Here is an 18,161-nt window from a genome sequence, read left to right on the forward strand (position 1 = left end):
TGCTAAAGCAATTTCTTATGCTTTGTGTCATTTTAGCAGAAATGACAGGGCAGGAGGTGGCCTCCTGCAGGATCATGTAATGTCACAAGACACTGCAACCATGTCAACCTCTTCTTCTTTCAATAGAAGATATATTCAGTAATAGATGTCTTGGAATACCTATGAGGAGATTAAAAATAATATATGTAAAGCTGAGTTCACCACTGAGTAGCTGAAGCTTGGAGTGGTAGCTCATCCAGATTTTTGGAGAGTGAAGGTAGAGAATTTCTGTGAACTAAAAATCTAGTCTTGGCTACATATTAAGTTCTATTCTGAACTAGACTAGCACAAAATTTTCTCACAAAATGACAGCAAGCACACAGACAAAAATGTAGGTTGATGTCATTATGCAGGTGAAGGACAGATGAGGCCTGTCATTGGAGAAGAAGGAAGGATAAGTAGGAGAAAAATTTTAGAGAGGCAGGGAAAGCCAGAGCAAGACAGAGGGAGCTGAGAGAATATGGCATGGATGTTAAGATTCCTCTCTGCACATATTACAGGTTGTTAAGATTATTCTTAAGGGACAGTTGTGTACAGGATTTTGTATTGTCTAGGTGGGCAAATCATATCTTATCAATTGAATCAGAGGATATTGTGTAATGTGTTCTTTCATGTGGTGACTTAACTGAGTTCAAGAGAATGTATGGTGGCTGGATGCACCAGGCCCACCACAGAATTGGGATGCGTATGCCTGGCATGGTGGAAACCAACCAAGAGAGCTGTGAGGGTGGGGAGGCCTGACAGGGTGCCATGTTGGAATGACTCATGGACAGCTGGTCAGAAAGTAGATAAGGACAGCATGGAGCTCCTGAGATAAACTGTTGCTAGTTCCAATGGCCTGCCAGAGCCAGAACTAGCAAGGAAGCTAGACCACCAGGGTATGTGCTGGAACTGGTTCCACTGGTTTTTATTTTTACCCCAACACAAAACTGTTAAATGGTTTTTAAAAACAGATAAATTGATACAAATTATAGATTTTTAGTAATAAAATTATGCAATATTTAAATTTTAAGAATTGAGTTTTTAAACTAATTTTTGAAATATGAAATTTAGAGAATATTCTTGGAACCTCAAAAGTGATATTTAGTACAAACTAAACTAAGAAATGAATCAACTCTTTCTGGTCAGTCCCTTTTATAGGGACAGACTCCTAGCTAGACTGCTTCCCTGAAAACACCACATCCCAAGGCATCCCAGAATATCCAATGCACTCAGAGGATCATATAGAGACCCTCCTGAAATCCCACAGGTGCTGCTGGGAGTGGACTCAGAAAGAATTATCCACTAAAACCCAGTAGCCAATCTCATTCCCCATTCAGCTGGTCCTTTCTGCTGGGAAAGACTTCTGCTAGCTATACTATAGCCCGAGGCACCCCAGAAGATCCACTGCATTAAGCAAAACTGGCATCACATCCTGAGTTATCCCAGGCGACCTGTTGAACACAGGACAACTGGCATCCCAGGAGATCCACTGTTGCACACAGGGCAACTGGGCAACTGATCTCTGGCTTGTAGGCTACCACCACAGGCTGAAGACCTCTGGGGGCTCCAGGGCAAACAGGGCAATTAACCCAACAGACTAAAAGTCTCCCTGGTGTTCTGCTGCACAGAAGAAAATAGAAACTTCAGTCGTACGAGCCCCCCTGGAGAACAGCTTCACACAAAACAATAGCTTGATTGTTCCTCTGAAGACCCATCAGTCTGAAGGCCTCCCAGGATATCTACTGCAGCCAAGACAACAGATCAGCAGCTTTTCTGCCCCTCTGAACATCCCACAGTTGGAAGACCCCACAGGAGATCTGCTATAGCCAGGGACTCAGGTCTACCAGGAGATCTGAAGCAATCCAAGGACCAAAGAGACAAACTCTAGACAGAGTCACCCAGACCAGGAAATACCAGGGATAACCAGATGGCAAGAGGCAAGTGCAAGACCATAAGCAAAAGAAGCCAATATATGTGGGCATCAGAACCCAGTTCTCCCACCACCACAAGCCATGAATTCACCTGAAAATCAGGAAGCTGAACTAAAACCCTATCTTATGGAGATAATAGAGTCCTTTAAGGAGGATAACATCTCAGTGAAAGAGATGCAGGAAAACAAAGGTAAACGGGTAGAAGCGCTGAAAGAGAAAATAAATAAATCCCTTAAAGAAATACAGGAAAACACAATCAAATAGATGAAGCAATTGCATAAAGCAGTACAAGACCTAAAAGTGGAAGTAGAAACAATAAAGAAAACACAAATGGAGGCAAACATGGAAATGAAAAACTTAGGGAAGAGGTCAGGAATTACAGATGTAAGCATCACCAACAGAATACAAGAGATAGAAGAGAGAATCTCAGGTATAGAAGGTACCATAGGAGAGACGGACACAACTGTCAAAGAAAATTCAATACATTAAAAACTCCTAACCTAAAACATCCAGGAAATTCAGGATACAATAAAAAGAACAAATCTAAGAAAAATTGGAATAGAGGAGAATGAAGATTCCCTGCTCGAAGGACTTGAAAATGTCTTCAACAAAATCATAAAAGAAAACTTCCCCAACCTAAAGAAGGAGATGAGCATAAAGGTACAAGAAGCCTACAGAACAACAAATAATTGCAACCAGAAAAGAAAATCCTCTCATCACATAATAATCAAAACACTAAATGCACACAACAAAGAAAGAATGTTAAAAGCTGCAAGGGAAAAGGGCCAAGTAACATACAAAGGCAGACCTATCAGAATTACAACAGACTTCTCAAGAGTGACCATGAAAGCCAGAAAAGCCTGTTCAGAGGTCATGCAGAATACAAATACCAGTCCAAGATACTATACACAGCAAAACTCTAAATCAACATAGATGGAGAAACCAAAATATTCCATGATTAAACCAAATTCAAACACTATTTATCTTTCAAGCTATCCTTAGAGAGAATGCTAAAAGGAAAACTCCAACACAAGGAGGGTACCTACACCAAAGAGAAGACAAGATATTAGGCATCTCACAACAAAGTCAAAAGGAGAGAACCTCATGACAGAGAGCCACCTACAAAAGCAAATGTAACATAAAAGGAACTGACAGTCACCTGTCTTTCTTTAATATCTCTCAATATTAGTGGACTCAACTCACCTATAAAAAGACATAAGCTAACAGACTGGACATGCAAACAAGATCCAGTGTTTCGCAGCATACAAGAAGCACACCTCAATAGTAAAGACAGACTCTATTTCAGGATGGAAAAAGGTCTTCCAAGCAAATGGTCCCAAGAAACAAGCTGGAGTTGTCATCCTAATATCCATAAAATAAACTTTTAACCAAAATCATCAAGCGTGATTGTGAAGGACATTTCATACTCATCAAAGAATAAGTCTACCAAGAGAAAGTCTCAATTCTGAATTTCTATGCTCCAAATGCAAGAACACCCAAATTCATAAAAGAATTTTTTTTACTGAAACATACAATGACCCCCCCCCACACACACACAATAGCAAGAAACTTTAGTAACCCACTCTCATGAATGAAACAGAAATAAAAGAATTGATAGGGTAATCACCATCCATGACCACAAGTTTTACTTCAGAGTAATAGTGATAAAAACTGCATGGTACCGGTACAGAGAAAGACAGTGTGATCAGTGAAATAGAATTGAAGGCCCAGAAATAAAACCACACACTTACACACACTTGATCTTTGACAAAGCCAAAAATATACAGTGAAAAAAAGAAAGCATCTTTAATAAATGGTACTGGTTTAACTTACTATGTATATGTAGAAAAATGAAAATAGACCTACATTTGTCACCTTACACGTTGCTCGAGTCCAAGTGGATCAAGGACCTCAACAGAAAACCAGATACGCTGAATCTAATAGACAAGAAATTGGGAAAGAGCCTTGAACTCCCGGGCACAGGGGGAAATTTTCTCAACAGAATTCCAATGGCTCATGCTCTAAGACCAAGAATTGATAAATGGGACCTCATGAAACTGGAAAGCTTCTGAAAGGCAAAGGACATAGTCAATAAGACAAATAGGCAACAAACAGAATGGGAAAAATCTTCACTAACCCCACATCTGATAAAGGACTAATATCCAAAATATATAAACAACTAAAGTAGCAAAACCTCCAAAACCACAAGAAACACAATAAAAACATGCGGTATAGAAAGGAACTGAGAATTCACAATAGAGGAATCCCATATGGCTGAGAAGCACCTAAAGAAATGTTCAAAACCCTTAGTGATCAGAGAAATGCAAATCAAAACGACCCTGAGATTCCACCTTATATCAATTAGAATGCCTAAGATTAAAACCTCAGGTGCCAGACAACACGTGTTGGCAAGGATATAGAGAAAGAAGAACACTCCTCCATTGCTGGTGGGATTGCAAACTGGTACAACCACTCTGAAAATCAATGTAGAGGTTCCTCAGAAAATTGAAAATAGATCTACCTGAAGACCCAACAATATTTCTCTTGGGAATATACTTAAAAGATGCCATGTCATGCCATATGGGCAGTGCTCCACTATGTTCTTAGAGGCCTTATTTTCATTACAATAAGCTGAAAACAGCACAGATGTCCCATGGCAGAAGAATGGATACAGAAAATGCAGTTTATTTACACAATAGAATACCTCTCAGCTATTAAGAATGAGGACATTCTGAATTTTGCAGGCAAATGAATGGAACTAGAAAATATCATTCTGAGTGAGATAAGTCAGACCCAAAAGGACATGCATGGTATGTACTCACTAATAAGTAGATATTAGCAAAAAAAAACCAACCAAACAAAGAAAGAAACAAAAAGAAACCCCAACAAAACAAAACAAACCCCACCCAAAGTCCCAAATATACAGAATACCCAAGATACAGTCTGCAGAACTCAAATAGGCCAACAAGCTGAAGAGCCCAAGTGAGGATGCCTCAGTCAGAGACCTGAAAGGAATGAGGACAGGAAGTGTGTTGGGGGTGTGGGGTTGGAGAGGGGAGCATGATCTGGTATTGGGTGGGTGAATAGGACTGAAGCCTAGAGGGCCAGCAGAAAGAGTGGAAACTGGCAACCTTGGGAGTTAGGAGGTTGGGGGAACCCTCCAGAAATAACCAGAGACCTGGAAGGTGAGAGACACTCAGGATTCAAAGGGAGGGACCCTAGATGAAATGCCCTACAGTGGGGAGAGGAAACTTGTAAAGCCTACCTCCTGCAGAAAGACAGGGCATCAAGTGATGAATGGGGTTGCTATCCTACACTCAAAACTCTGACCCATATTTATTTCTGTCTGAAAGAACTGCGGGAATGGAAATGGAGAGGAGCCTGAGGAAAAGAAGGTCCAGCGACAGGCCCAAAGTGTCATCCAACTCAAGGGGAGGCTCCAAGGCCTGACACTATTACTGAGGCTATGGAGCACTCTCAAAAAGGTACCTATCATGACTGTCCTCTGAAATACCAATAAGCACCTGAAAAAGTGAAAACTTCAAATGCAGATATTTGTGCCCTATCAATTAAAAGAAGATGCCGACCCCTGTGGCTGAAATAGGGAAAAGGTGGAAGAAGCTGAGGAGGAGGGCAACCCTATAGAAGGACAAGCAGTCTTAATTAACCTGGCCCCCTGAGATCCTTCAGACACTGGATCACCAACCAGGTAGCATATACCAGTTGATATGAGGCGCCCAACACATATACAGCAAAGGACTCCCGGGCGTGGTCTTAGTCAGAGAAGATGCACCTAACCCTCAAAAAAGTGAGGGAGTTTAGAAGTCTGGTGAGGTGGGTGGGGTGGGGACATCCTCATGGAGACGGTGGGGGTGGGGAGTAGGTTTGGGATGTGGAACAGTTGGAGGGTGGACCAGAAGGAAATAAAATCTGGAGTTAAAAAAAGAAGAAAAAAGAAAATAATGATTAAAAAAAAAGCCTTTGTGAAGTGACATATTTCTTCCACCTCCTAGATCTCCAATTAGCGCTACTACCTGGAGACCACTTGCCCAAATGCTAAAGACATTTAACAATAAAAACACTACAAGAGATCACACTTATCTGAATGCATCCGTTTCAAACAGGCTACTTGCCTGTTCATGAATTGGCTGTCATTGAGCTTATGTCATTAAATGTTAAGGTATCAAAGTACATTTGTCTACTAAATACATATTTTGCATAAAAACATCCTCAAAGTACAACCATACTGATTCTGGCAAAGTTTATGTAGCTTATTAAAGTTACAGTATCCTTTCTAATATCTCACTGTGCTTCTTTTATCTACTCAACTTGGTCATGACTCTGCCTATATTGGGGATCATACAATTCTGAATTCTTTACCATGCCTGGTTTTATATTATCAAGATATGTGTGCTGTGTGTTTTAGTTTTCCTGAGACTACAATTTCTGGGTTGGTAAAGCATATGTTCTTCTAAAATAGATATTTAAATTTTCTCCTGTAGTTGATTGCAGTTTTCAAAATGGTACTATGTATACAATAACAAAGTTTCTCTCAAGAACTGTTTTAGATAGCAAAATTTTGCATTATTGGACCATAGAGGGTGTGTGTGTGTGTGTGTGTGTGTGTGTGTGTGTGTGTGTGTGTCTGTGTCTGTCTGTGTGTGTATACATATGTTTGTGTACATGTATCTGTGTATATGTGTGTATGTATGTGTATGTATATTTATTCATTACAACTAGTGTTTTCCACAAAATATCTTAAAAGGGTCATTCTATTTATATTGCTGCAGACCTTACTTTATGAAATTCCAGCGTTCTAAAATGTAGTCTTTTGGGCAACTCATAAGAGGGTTTCTATCAAAGATTTGTGTCTCACAAAGAAAAAATGCTCTGCCAGAGCCTTACTGATAAAGATTGGGATGTTTGCAGCTAACCATCAGACTGAGCACAGGGACCCCAAAGGAGGCACTGGAGAAAGGACTGAGGGAGCTTAAGGGGTTTGCAACCTCATAGGAAGAACAACAATATCAACCAACCAGATCCCCCAGAACTCCCCGGGACTATACCACCAACCAAATACTACACCTGGGGGAACCCATGGCTCCAGCCACATATGTATCAGAGGACAGCATTGTCTGGCATTAATCAATAGGATGAGAATCCTTGGTTCTGTGAAGGGTCTTTTCCCTAGTGTATGGGAATGCCAGGATGTTGAGGTGGGAGTGGGTGGATGGGAGGGGGAATATCCTCATAGAAGCAGAGGGAGAGGGGATGAGAGAACTGAGAAAGGGGATAATATTTGAAACGTAAATACATGAATTATATAACACAAAAATACATTTTGAAAGGAAGAAAGAGAAAGAGAGAAAGAAAGAGAGAGAGAGAAAAAAAGAGAAAGAAAAGAAGAATGTGACTTCCTTGGCTCTCTCCAAGGGGATGTAGCAGACAGTTGGAATTTGACTTACTATGTCTCACCTTGGAAAAATTCCTTTAAACAGGAGACAAAGATGCTACCAACCAGACCCTTGGCTTCAACCATATGTGTAGCAGAGGATGGCTCTGTCTGGCATTAATAGAAGGAGAAGCCCTTGGTCCTGTTAAGACTCATTTCCCCAGTGCAGGGGAATACCAAGGTGTTGATGTGGAAGTGGGTTGATGGGAGTGGGAACATCTTCATAGAAGGAGGGGGCAGAGAATGGGAGAGGGGCATATCCAATAAAAATACATCTTTTAAAAAAATAAAAATGTTTCATGGTGTTTAAATCAACAAGATCTGAGTCACAATGGACACAACAGATTCCAATCATAGTTCACACCTTGAAGTTATTGAGGTGACTTGTCAATTGTTTAAAATTGTTTTTCTTCTATGGCTAAGAGTACTGATCTTATCTGTACTTGCATAAGTCTGTCTAACAAAGGTGTCCATACATGGTATAGGAACTGACCTAAACGTGGTTTGTCATAACAGACAGATCACGTTTCTATTCATCAATCACAGGCCTTCCTGTGTCGTAAGAGCATTAGTATCTGGCAGATTCTGCCATGGGTTAATGGTCCAATAAAGTAACAACGTGGCTGGAAAGGTTCCAAGATGTTTGTAACAGCAGATTTTAATTTGGTGGCTCTGTATGCAATTTATTAAATTCCAAGATGTCACAGAGTAAATTTTAATAAAAATTAAACAAAATTATAATCAGGACATGTTTCCAAGAAAACCTTCCATTAGTTTATCTCTTAATTAAGCAATTGTTGCCAAAAATAGCTCACAGTGGGTAGATGTGTGTTCTTCCTGTCATGTGCTTCTCCCCCAAGAGTTACTTTCCCCATAAACATTCCCTTGAAAATAATACTTCAGAGATGAAAGTTATGAAAATTTGATTTATTTTGCATTCTATCCACTTTCCTACTTCTTACTACTTTCAGTACAAACACTGTCCTCTCGTTTAAATAGATGAGATGTTCTAGATGTGACTATTTGTGACTATTGCCTATTATTTCTTGAAGAAAATACTTCGATTGTTAGTGTTCAACATTTCTACGCAAAGTGGGCAATTTAATTGCATAGAACAAGGAATTTTATCAGTTGATAAACTTTTGACTTGTGCATTAATTAGTAAAGGGAATACTAGCATACACCTTTGAAACAGTTCTGGCTTCGTTTGTGAGGCTCTTCCTAACTTCTAACCATCATCTGAAATGGTTTAATGATAAATTTGCCCGAGTTTTAAATATATACAATGTGATGAGAATGTGTTTTGCTTGTAGGATCAATGGCCTTCAGTATCCGCTATAATACCATATTCAAAGTCACAGATAAAGTGCAAATTTAGTAGCATGTGTTTTGTGATATGTATCTTTAAACAGCAAGAAAGCAATAGAAAATTTATACTACAGTGAGAAAAAAACAGAAAAGCATAGTTTCTTCACCTCTACAAAAATTATAGGGATACAACCCTTTTAAAGTAATTCATGTAATACACCAAAGTCTGTCTTAAGGATGAAATTTTCAGAGAAACGCTTTGTGTCAAATTGTTAATTATTTCATTCAATGTGAGTTCCTATGACAGCTATCTATGCTATACCCTACAGTCAATAAAATCCTGTAGATTTTCTTGTAATTCATATGTGACTAGGACAGAGCTTGGGCAAAAAGAACCATGTCCTTCAAATTTCTGGACTATGTGGTCTGATCACTGATTGATGTTTCTAACCATAAAGTGTGAAAGGGAAGAGCTGATGATTGCTGCTTTATGTGTTGACTTTGTTGTAACTCATTCTTCCTAGATGAAATAACTTTCAAAGGATTTACAGCATTGGGATCTTGTCCTTCTCCTCTTCATTTTTACTCTTTTACCCCATGAAAATGAGGTTTGAACTCAAGGAATAAAGCCTATCCTCACATGTGAGCAAAATTCAAAAGTCACTTTAAAGGTCCAGAGGAAGGTACTGGCTTGGAGAAAACTTGAAAGACCTTAAGTGTGAACATAAAGTTAATGCTTGACAAAATTCCAGTCCAGACAGAGGAAGAGCTCTGGAAGTCCTATCTTTCCATGCAGAACTATTGGCTGCTGCCAGGGATAGGGTGGACAATATTCTTCAGGGATGTGTACCAACAGGTTGTCCATGCTCTAGTAGACAATCCAACCAACATGCATACATATAAAGATGGCCAGACAGCACTAACTGGACTCTCTGTATATCAAGTGAGAACCCTTTTTATATATTAAATAGGGGAATACTTACTCACAGTTTTAGAAGAGTCATAGTTTCCTTCTACCAACTTTCGTTTTTTTCTTTTTATATCTTATCTATCTATGTTTCATATAAAATACAGAAAGAGAGAAACAGAGACAAAGAGGTAGAGGTGTATATATGTGTATGGATAGATATATAGTTGATAGATACAGATATATATAGAGAGACATACATTACATAAAGACATATGATAGTGCAAAAGCAGGAATTTGGAAAGAAAAGTGATGATAGAAAGTAAGGATGAAATATGAAGGGAATAAATTGAGGATGAGATGGGTTTAATGCAAACAAATGCTATTTATGTGTACATTTTGAAGAAAGTATTTTAAAAGTTTTGAAGGAAAAATAAGTAACAAACTTTAAGAAGAGCTAAATTTGCCACTCCCACATCATCAGTTGTAAATGCCCAAATGGTTTTCTTTATAAAAATATCAACTTTACAAACAAAAACCATTTCAAAACTATTCAAAAGGACAAAAATTGCATTAAATAGAACTTTAATAATAAAGTTTAAGAATAACTTCTGGAAAATCTATTAAAGAAGAGTTTAAAAACATATATGGCATAATCTCTAAGAGGAAAATATGGATGAAGTTTTCATAGTGTAAGAACAGGGAAAGAGCATAATTGCAAAGAAAGATGGAACTCTGTGTCTGAAGGATAAAATAACTAAATCAAAATTAACTAGTTGCATTCAACAGCAAAGTTTTACAGATAAGAAGATATTGGTACTGTAGTGCATCAACAAGAATGAAGACACGTGCTGATTTTTATTTTAGGTCCAGAAGAATCAAAGAAGAGGGAAAAGAAAGGAAGAAAACTTGCAGGGAGGAAGAGAAGGGGAGCAGTGGCATAGAGAATATTTAAAGAAATAGTGCTAAATTTTTCAAATGTGTTGAAAAACATAAATATAGGTAGGTTGAGATCTCACATAATCCCAATAGGATTAAGTCAAAGGAACTTACAGTAGAGTAGATTGGAGTAAAATTAGTAAAATCAAAAGTAAAAAACCAAAACAAACAAACAAAAACAAAACAAAACATTATCACAAGAGAAAATGAGAGAAGCCCTAAAGCTAAGGGATTCTCAGTAAAACTACATGTGAGTTTGTCATGAGAGAAATCTAGGGAAACAGAACTCAAGGGATGGAATATTAAAAAAATAAAGAGTCAGCCAAGATTACAAATCTGGTAAACAACAACAATAACATTCCTTTAAAGCACAAGGACTGGGAGAAGGCCTATTGGATAACATGTTTTCTGTAGAAGCAACACATCTCACATCTTCAGTGTTCCTGTAAAAGCAGGGCATAATAGAGTTAACTATAACCCAGGAATTAGGAGGATGCAGTCTGATGGTTCCTGGGCCAGCAAGTTTAGCTGGCCAGCTAATCTCCCTAAAGGCTTGAGGTCCATGCCACCAGGAGACCCTGCCTTAAAACTGAAGGTAAAGTTAAAAAAGGAAGAATTAGGACACTACATCCAGCCCCCACCACATACATATACACATGTCAAATCCATCTCTCACTAAAGCACACTCACAAAGACAAACATACACTGAAAAATAATAAAATATATTTAAACATTTAGCCTTAACAGTAAATTTAAGAATAAATTGAGATTGCCTTGAGTAAGTAAAGGCTAGGTGAAATTTTTGTCAGGGGACCCTTCCTGTAAGATATTTGAAAAGAAATTTTATTTACACATCAGGTACAGGGAAATAACACAAAGCAACAGGAAAAAATAAAGACCTAAAATTTGAATGTATGGACAATTACAAACTTGATGGTATTACAAAAGTGCTGATTTGTGTGATTTGAGATCAAAATGCATGTTTATAAGTAAAAAGTGTTGCTACTGAAATATTGTTTTTTTAATTCTCATTATTTTATGCATAATTGAAGATCAGTGTATTAAAGCCATCCGTTAAACTTATGGGGTACATATTCAATGACAGTAATTTGTAAAATCTGCATTTATAAGTTGGTAATTGAGCCTTAAAAAAGAATAAATTCTTTGCATGTTATTATGAATAAAATCAACATAATACAAGAATATATATTCCAGTAGATGAGAGTGGTATATTAAGGAGATGTTCACTCTTACGTTAGTCATAAAACTTACAATGCTGATGTAATCTCTGGATCAATCAGGAGACACATGAATAAGCCAAGGGTTGCATATCTGTAGGAGTGGCAGCACTTGGTCATGGACTCCAGTTATATTCATGTCAGTGGATCCTTCCTTATGCATAGGGAATCAGGTTTAAAATTATTTTCTGGATCCCAACACTCAGTAAGTTGAGATAGAGAGAACACTGCAAATTCAAGGTTATTCTGTTCTACACACTGATTCTGAGGCGAGCAAGTCATGGTCACATAGCAGATCTCTGTCTCTATAGACAAGATGGAAAGAAAGAGACAGTAATAGAAGGAAGGAAGGAAAGAAGGGAGGAAATAGAATGGAAGGAAGGAAACCAAGTATTATACACTGGAGTTAGTCAGTCCAAATCCTTACTTTTGCAAAGCTCTAGGGGAATTAGACTGCACTTAAATAAAGTAATTTGTCTTCTAGACATTCTTAAGCAAGTAATTTTTAATAGCGTAATTGTGGAATTAGAACTACATTTTTCACTATTCAGTAATTATTTTACTTCAAACATATAAAATGGCTTTTTAAAGAGAGAAATTTTAAAAAGTTATTACGAGTTCTACTTGGAAAAAAGAATGAAGGTTTTAAATTTTATTAGCAAAGAATAAAACAACTAATTAGAATTAGTTTTATGAGTCTATAGGATCATTTTTTAGTAGGGCCCCATAATGCATTTGGAAACAATGTCTGATCTGGCTGCACGCTAGGGACACATTTCTGCATCGTGACTGGAATAGTGCAAAGATAGCATCACATCTCATATTGTCACCTTGGTTCATCATCAAAAACTCTAATGTCTTCACTTTGTTACCACTATTGTCAAAGCCCCCACCTAGAGTATCTGTGCCATGTTGTCACCTGACTTTCACACTCATATACCTTGCAACCATTCCCTCCAGTGCAACAAAGATTTCATTTACCAAACTTGATCATTGTGGTCAACGATTTCTTTTATTTCAATCCTTCCACGGTTTCCCTTGTTAAGGTGCAAATGACAGTGCTATCATAATCTTTAAATTATGCCTCTTCTTCACATCTGAGCTCTGTGATGGCAGAGGCATCTGAATGCCTCATTATCACTAGCCAGCCAGCCAGCCTACCATGATATATGAGCCCCAGGACCCAGTGAGAGAGCCTGTCTGAGTAGGTGGATGTCTTCTTGGAGCAGCACTCCAGTCTGACCTTGGCCTCTATATGTAACCACTCCTCTACATACAAATGTGTTAGATCCCAGTCCTGAAGACTTGAATACTTGAAAACTGTAGCATGGCCAAGACTCAGGAGATTGAACTTGTAAATGGGATATAACATTCAGCACCTTTCAATCATGAGTTTATGAAACTAATCAAAGAGTTTTCAAAATCTCTAGACAAATATTGTGTATGTTCAGATATCATGTGTATATTTGTATCACAGTATAAATGTAGTCAATTATAGAACAATTATTCGATTGTTATGAGATTTTGAAAGAGGAATTTGGTTTGATCAAACCACATTATATACACATATGAACTTGTCAAACAGTTTAAAAACTGGACTAGATGGAAAGAGAAAGGTTAGCTATGTTTAGTATGAATGAGTTAAACCCACTGGAAGTTTGACCATCAAAAAATAATAAAAGTTTGCCATGGGATCCATAGGAAACAATCAATAAACTACAGCTGCTCCCAGAGCTGTAAATTACAGTGTCTGCAATGGTTAACCTTACAATTGATATAAAGTCAAAATTGGACACTTATTAATAGTGTGAGGGAAATTTCTCAGAAAGAAGCTGTGACTAAAATAGTTAATTGACTGACAGATCATTAGTGAAGTACAGACGTTAAATGCTGAAGGGCCACAGCAGTATTTGACCCTCTGCATAGTCATTAACTGCCCACCTCTGTATATGTTGGGTAAATCTTCTGGAATATATAGACACCAGATTCCCCCAAACAAAAACTAGGAGTGACATATGAAAGCCCCCGAGAGCTATAATAGAGATACACCCATTTCATATGACCAGATTACATGACCTCTTTGTCAATGTACTGGAAAATGCATTTTTCTAGACATTTTTTGTTCTGTTTCACAAAGTCTGTAGACTGCTGCAATGTTGAGACTACGGAATGCCATGCTGCTTTGAAATTTTAGGTAACCCAAGTTCATGTTTCTGGGCTGTGGTGAAGCATATTTGGCTTCAAAATAAAGCAGCCCTTTTAGATCAGAAATGTGTTTCTTCTTTCAGTAATAGGATGTAAGAAGTTATATAAAGTCTCTGAGCTTCTGTTTCCCTATCTATGACATGGGATAATCACAAAATCCACATGCAATTAAATTATGAAAAACAAGACCGTTTATATGATGAAAAACTAGAATATTTATTATAATATTCAGTTTAAGCACTTGTTAAATATACTCATCATGATGATTTTATGAATAACAATTTGCAATAACTGGATTTTTATACTAGTAAATGCAGTAAAAGGAAATGTCTTTCTGAGGTAAACTGCTACACTTTCTTAAAATATTTTTGATACCATTATTGACATTCTGACCCTCAAATACCAGGCAATCTCCTTACTATGTAATCTTCATTGTTTTCTCTGAATCTGAAGGCATTACACACAAAATTCAGCACGGGAGAACTATCTGCTTAAGGCATCTCAGGCATCTATTAGATTTGTTCATTTTAAATATAAAAAGTTCCTAAATTATTAACTCCACTTAAAGTGATATTTGATGGCAAAAGTAATATGCACATGAAGTATTAAGTGATTTTTATGAAGAAAAGCCAAGTAACTTGACAGAGCATAATAATTACCCTGTCAAAGAATACAAGTTTCCATTTTCTCCGAGAAATATATATTGCATGGTTTCTGTTTCACAAGCTGTCATCAAGATGGTCAGATTTATTTCTCCTTTAATTGAACTATGACAGCCATTTGTGTAAAATGTACATCCAGTAATTCCTTTCCTATAATTGTGCAGAACCCCAGTAGGGACATTCAAGTTCAGTTGTGCACAATTATGATGTAGCTTGCATCCCAGTGGAGCAGCGCTTTCTTAGGGTTAAAGACGTGTATTTTGCAGATGATACCAAAAAAATCATACTAGATATTCAAAATGAATCTACATCTGTTATAGGCAACATCATTGTTTCCTGTTAATATGTTGAAAACTGTGGCTGCCATGGTAATTATTGCATCAATAAAAAATAGTCCTGTCTCATCCAATGAGAATTTATCATTGACTCCGTCTTGTTGTCTTTGCAATGTTCTCCTCAATAGGTTCAATCCAGGAAGTTGGGGAATCAAGCTGCTTCTCTCTTGCAATAATTAGTGTTTGTGTTTATAACACTGACAAGTACACATAATCAAATAGGGAAAGGGGTAGAGGTTGCCTTACAGGATAGCTTTGTGAACAGATCCTGAAGTAGTAATACTGCATGCTCAAATACAGATGCATGAAGAGGAATGCCGTGCTGAAAAATGTAATGTACATTTTGTTCATCAGAAGTACATGATTTTTTTTAAATCCCCTGTCATTGATCCTACACCCCATATTAGTTACCAACACTTCTCCTTATTTACATGTGGAAGTATGTTTGCTAGTCCTAGTAACCAATGTCTCTTAACATGGAACTCACAATGAAAAACAAACTTGGTTCAGTAACCAGTCGTCATCTTCCTTTCTTTGCATTTAGTCCCTGGAATTCTACATCAGCTGAAAGCTTGTTTGCACTGTTAAACTTCATATCAATCCTCTCCAAGTGACCACAATATCTCATCTTCACTGTTTTGCTTGATGACTTATTTTCCCTGCCGAAGCCATTAAGTGTTTACTGCTTCATGTTCAGCAATTTTTGTAAAAACATCCCCAGTGATGCGTTAGTTAACAGGCTGTCAACACCTCCATAATAATTCCAATTTATCATTCAGCTATAAAATTTCTCAACAGGGAAAGTTTGGCCACATTATCTGAGCTTTGCAGCCATTTTATTTATGCACAACTTTCTTATAAATCCTGACAAGAGGGCTTCTGGAGAAGAAACATGGAGATCAGAAAGAGAAGAAAGAAAACAAACCAAATCCAATGCTTTCCACAAGAGTACCAAGTGTTCACAGGCTGAGGTGGGAAGAGAAAAAGCACATGGAAGTCAAGTGGTAGGGAGAATACTAATAGAGAGCCCAGCAGGAGTGAACGAAGAGAAAGAAAATAATTAAACAAATACAACAAAAGGAAAGAAGAAAGCTAAAAGAAAAGAGAACATCACCGCTGTGCTATGATTACTTTTCTTCTTCTGTACTGAATAACTCCATTGTGATGTTCATCTGAATCATCCCCAGAATGGACTCATGGTTAAGGACTTAGTTTCTAATGCATCAGTGTGCAGAAGAAAGCATTATGAGGTTGATTGATTTATGACCACTTGACTTCATCAAGGGAGTAATCTTATGATAGGTTATAATATGGTAGTATCACTGAAAGGAAGCAGAAGTAGAAGGCTGCACCTACCTTATTTTTAGGGGCATTCTCTGGAAAACTAAGCCTCATTCCCAACTCATTCTCTCTTCTCTTCTTTCCTTTCACATTGTTTCTGCTGTTATGTTACATCTCTCCAGAAACCCAGAAACAGTGAAGCTAATACACTGTGGACTATAGCCCTGAAAGTATAAGCCAAAATGACTTATTCTTCCCTTAAGCTGTTTTTCTTAGATATTTTCTTACAGTAAGAATCTAAACAAAGCAGCGTAGAATTACTGAATGAACAAACATTTCTTGAACATTATATGCCTTCAGGAAGAATTTCTATAAGCTGCCCTCAGTAGTAGATATTGTATATGAATTCCAGCTGGTGGCAGGTTCAATTCTCAATGGCATGGACTTTGAAGCAGGGGCAAGTTCACACTGGTGTATTGGTCACAGTGTAGGTCATCTGGGCCTTGGATAGTAAAGACGAGCGGAGGAGTTTATGTCTGAGAACACTTAAAGCGTGACAGGATGGTAGACACACTGAAACAAAATCCCTTTAGGGATCTGCGGTCCAAAAACCACATCTTCATTGTCCTATGAAGAAATAAAAAGCAATGGAAGAACACTCAGACAAAAAGTGGAGCCTAAGAAATTCCTAGAAAAAAGAGAAAGACAGAGGAGATCACCAACTTACCAGATCTAGAGCAAAGCTCTGTTCTGGGAAGAGTATGACACTTCATGTGAACTAGACATTCCTACTTCTTTACCAGTTAGATGTGAGTAGATGATACAAGCTGACCCCTGGACTGAGACTCTGACTTCCCATTCTGAGAACAGTAACTAGCATACTGCAAAACCTCTTTCAACTGGGTAAAAGTTAAAACTGAAATAGACACATACATAAAATTATAAATATAACAAACTTATATTGTCTTTTGTCTTTTCGCTAACATTTTGTGAGGACATCCCTGCAAGTGTCATGAAAGGCGGGAAAATGATTCACTGAGAGGTGAGAAATAAAATCGAATTCAGTTTGGCTCACTCAACTGGATCAAACTTGCAGAGAGTCTGATGCCTGGAGGATGATGGTCAGAATATTAAAACACAGTAGAATTAGGGGGAAAGTTTGTAGGCAACAGTCTTTTCCATTGTAGGTTTACAGGCAACTACCACTCCATCCAAAGTGTACAACAAAACTCAAGGTGTGACTGCATAGAAATCCCATTGCAAACTACATGTGACCATGAAGGTGATTCCACATATAAGCTCTCTGTGTTAGCACCAGGATCAAAGGAAGGATATGGCCTTGTTTCAGTCATACAAACAACACAGACGTCATTTGGTCTATTGTATAACTTTGGTACTAGTTGTGGAAATTGAGAGAACCCTTGACTATACAGATAGTGTGCATTTCATTTAGAACACAAGCAACCACCAATCCTGCCTGTGGAAGCTTGAAAATTTTCCAATAGATAAGCATATCACCAGGCTATCAATTACTTATAATTCCTAGCCTTCTTGGTGGAAGAACAGGCATTTCCTTCTTTGAAGAGACACCCCTGGGGAATGGGGTGGGGGCATCTTCTGGGTATATGCCCAAGAGTGGTATAGCTGGATCTTCAGGTAGATCTATTTCCAGTTTTCTGAGGAATCTCTAGATAAATTGCCAGAGTGGTTGTAACAGTTTGCAATCACACCAGAAATGGAGGAATGTTCCTCTCACCAGAATGTGTGATCACCTGAAGTTTTGATCTTTTCTGGTTGATGTAAGGTGGAATCTTAGGGCCATTTTTATTTACATTTCCTTGATCACTAAGGATTTTGAACATTTCTTGAGGTGCTTCTCAGT

The sequence above is a fragment of the Rattus norvegicus genome, chromosome 1 (assembly GCF_036323735.1).
Source record: "Rattus norvegicus strain BN/NHsdMcwi chromosome 1, GRCr8, whole genome shotgun sequence".
Lineage (NCBI taxonomy): Eukaryota > Metazoa > Chordata > Mammalia > Rodentia > Muridae > Rattus > Rattus norvegicus.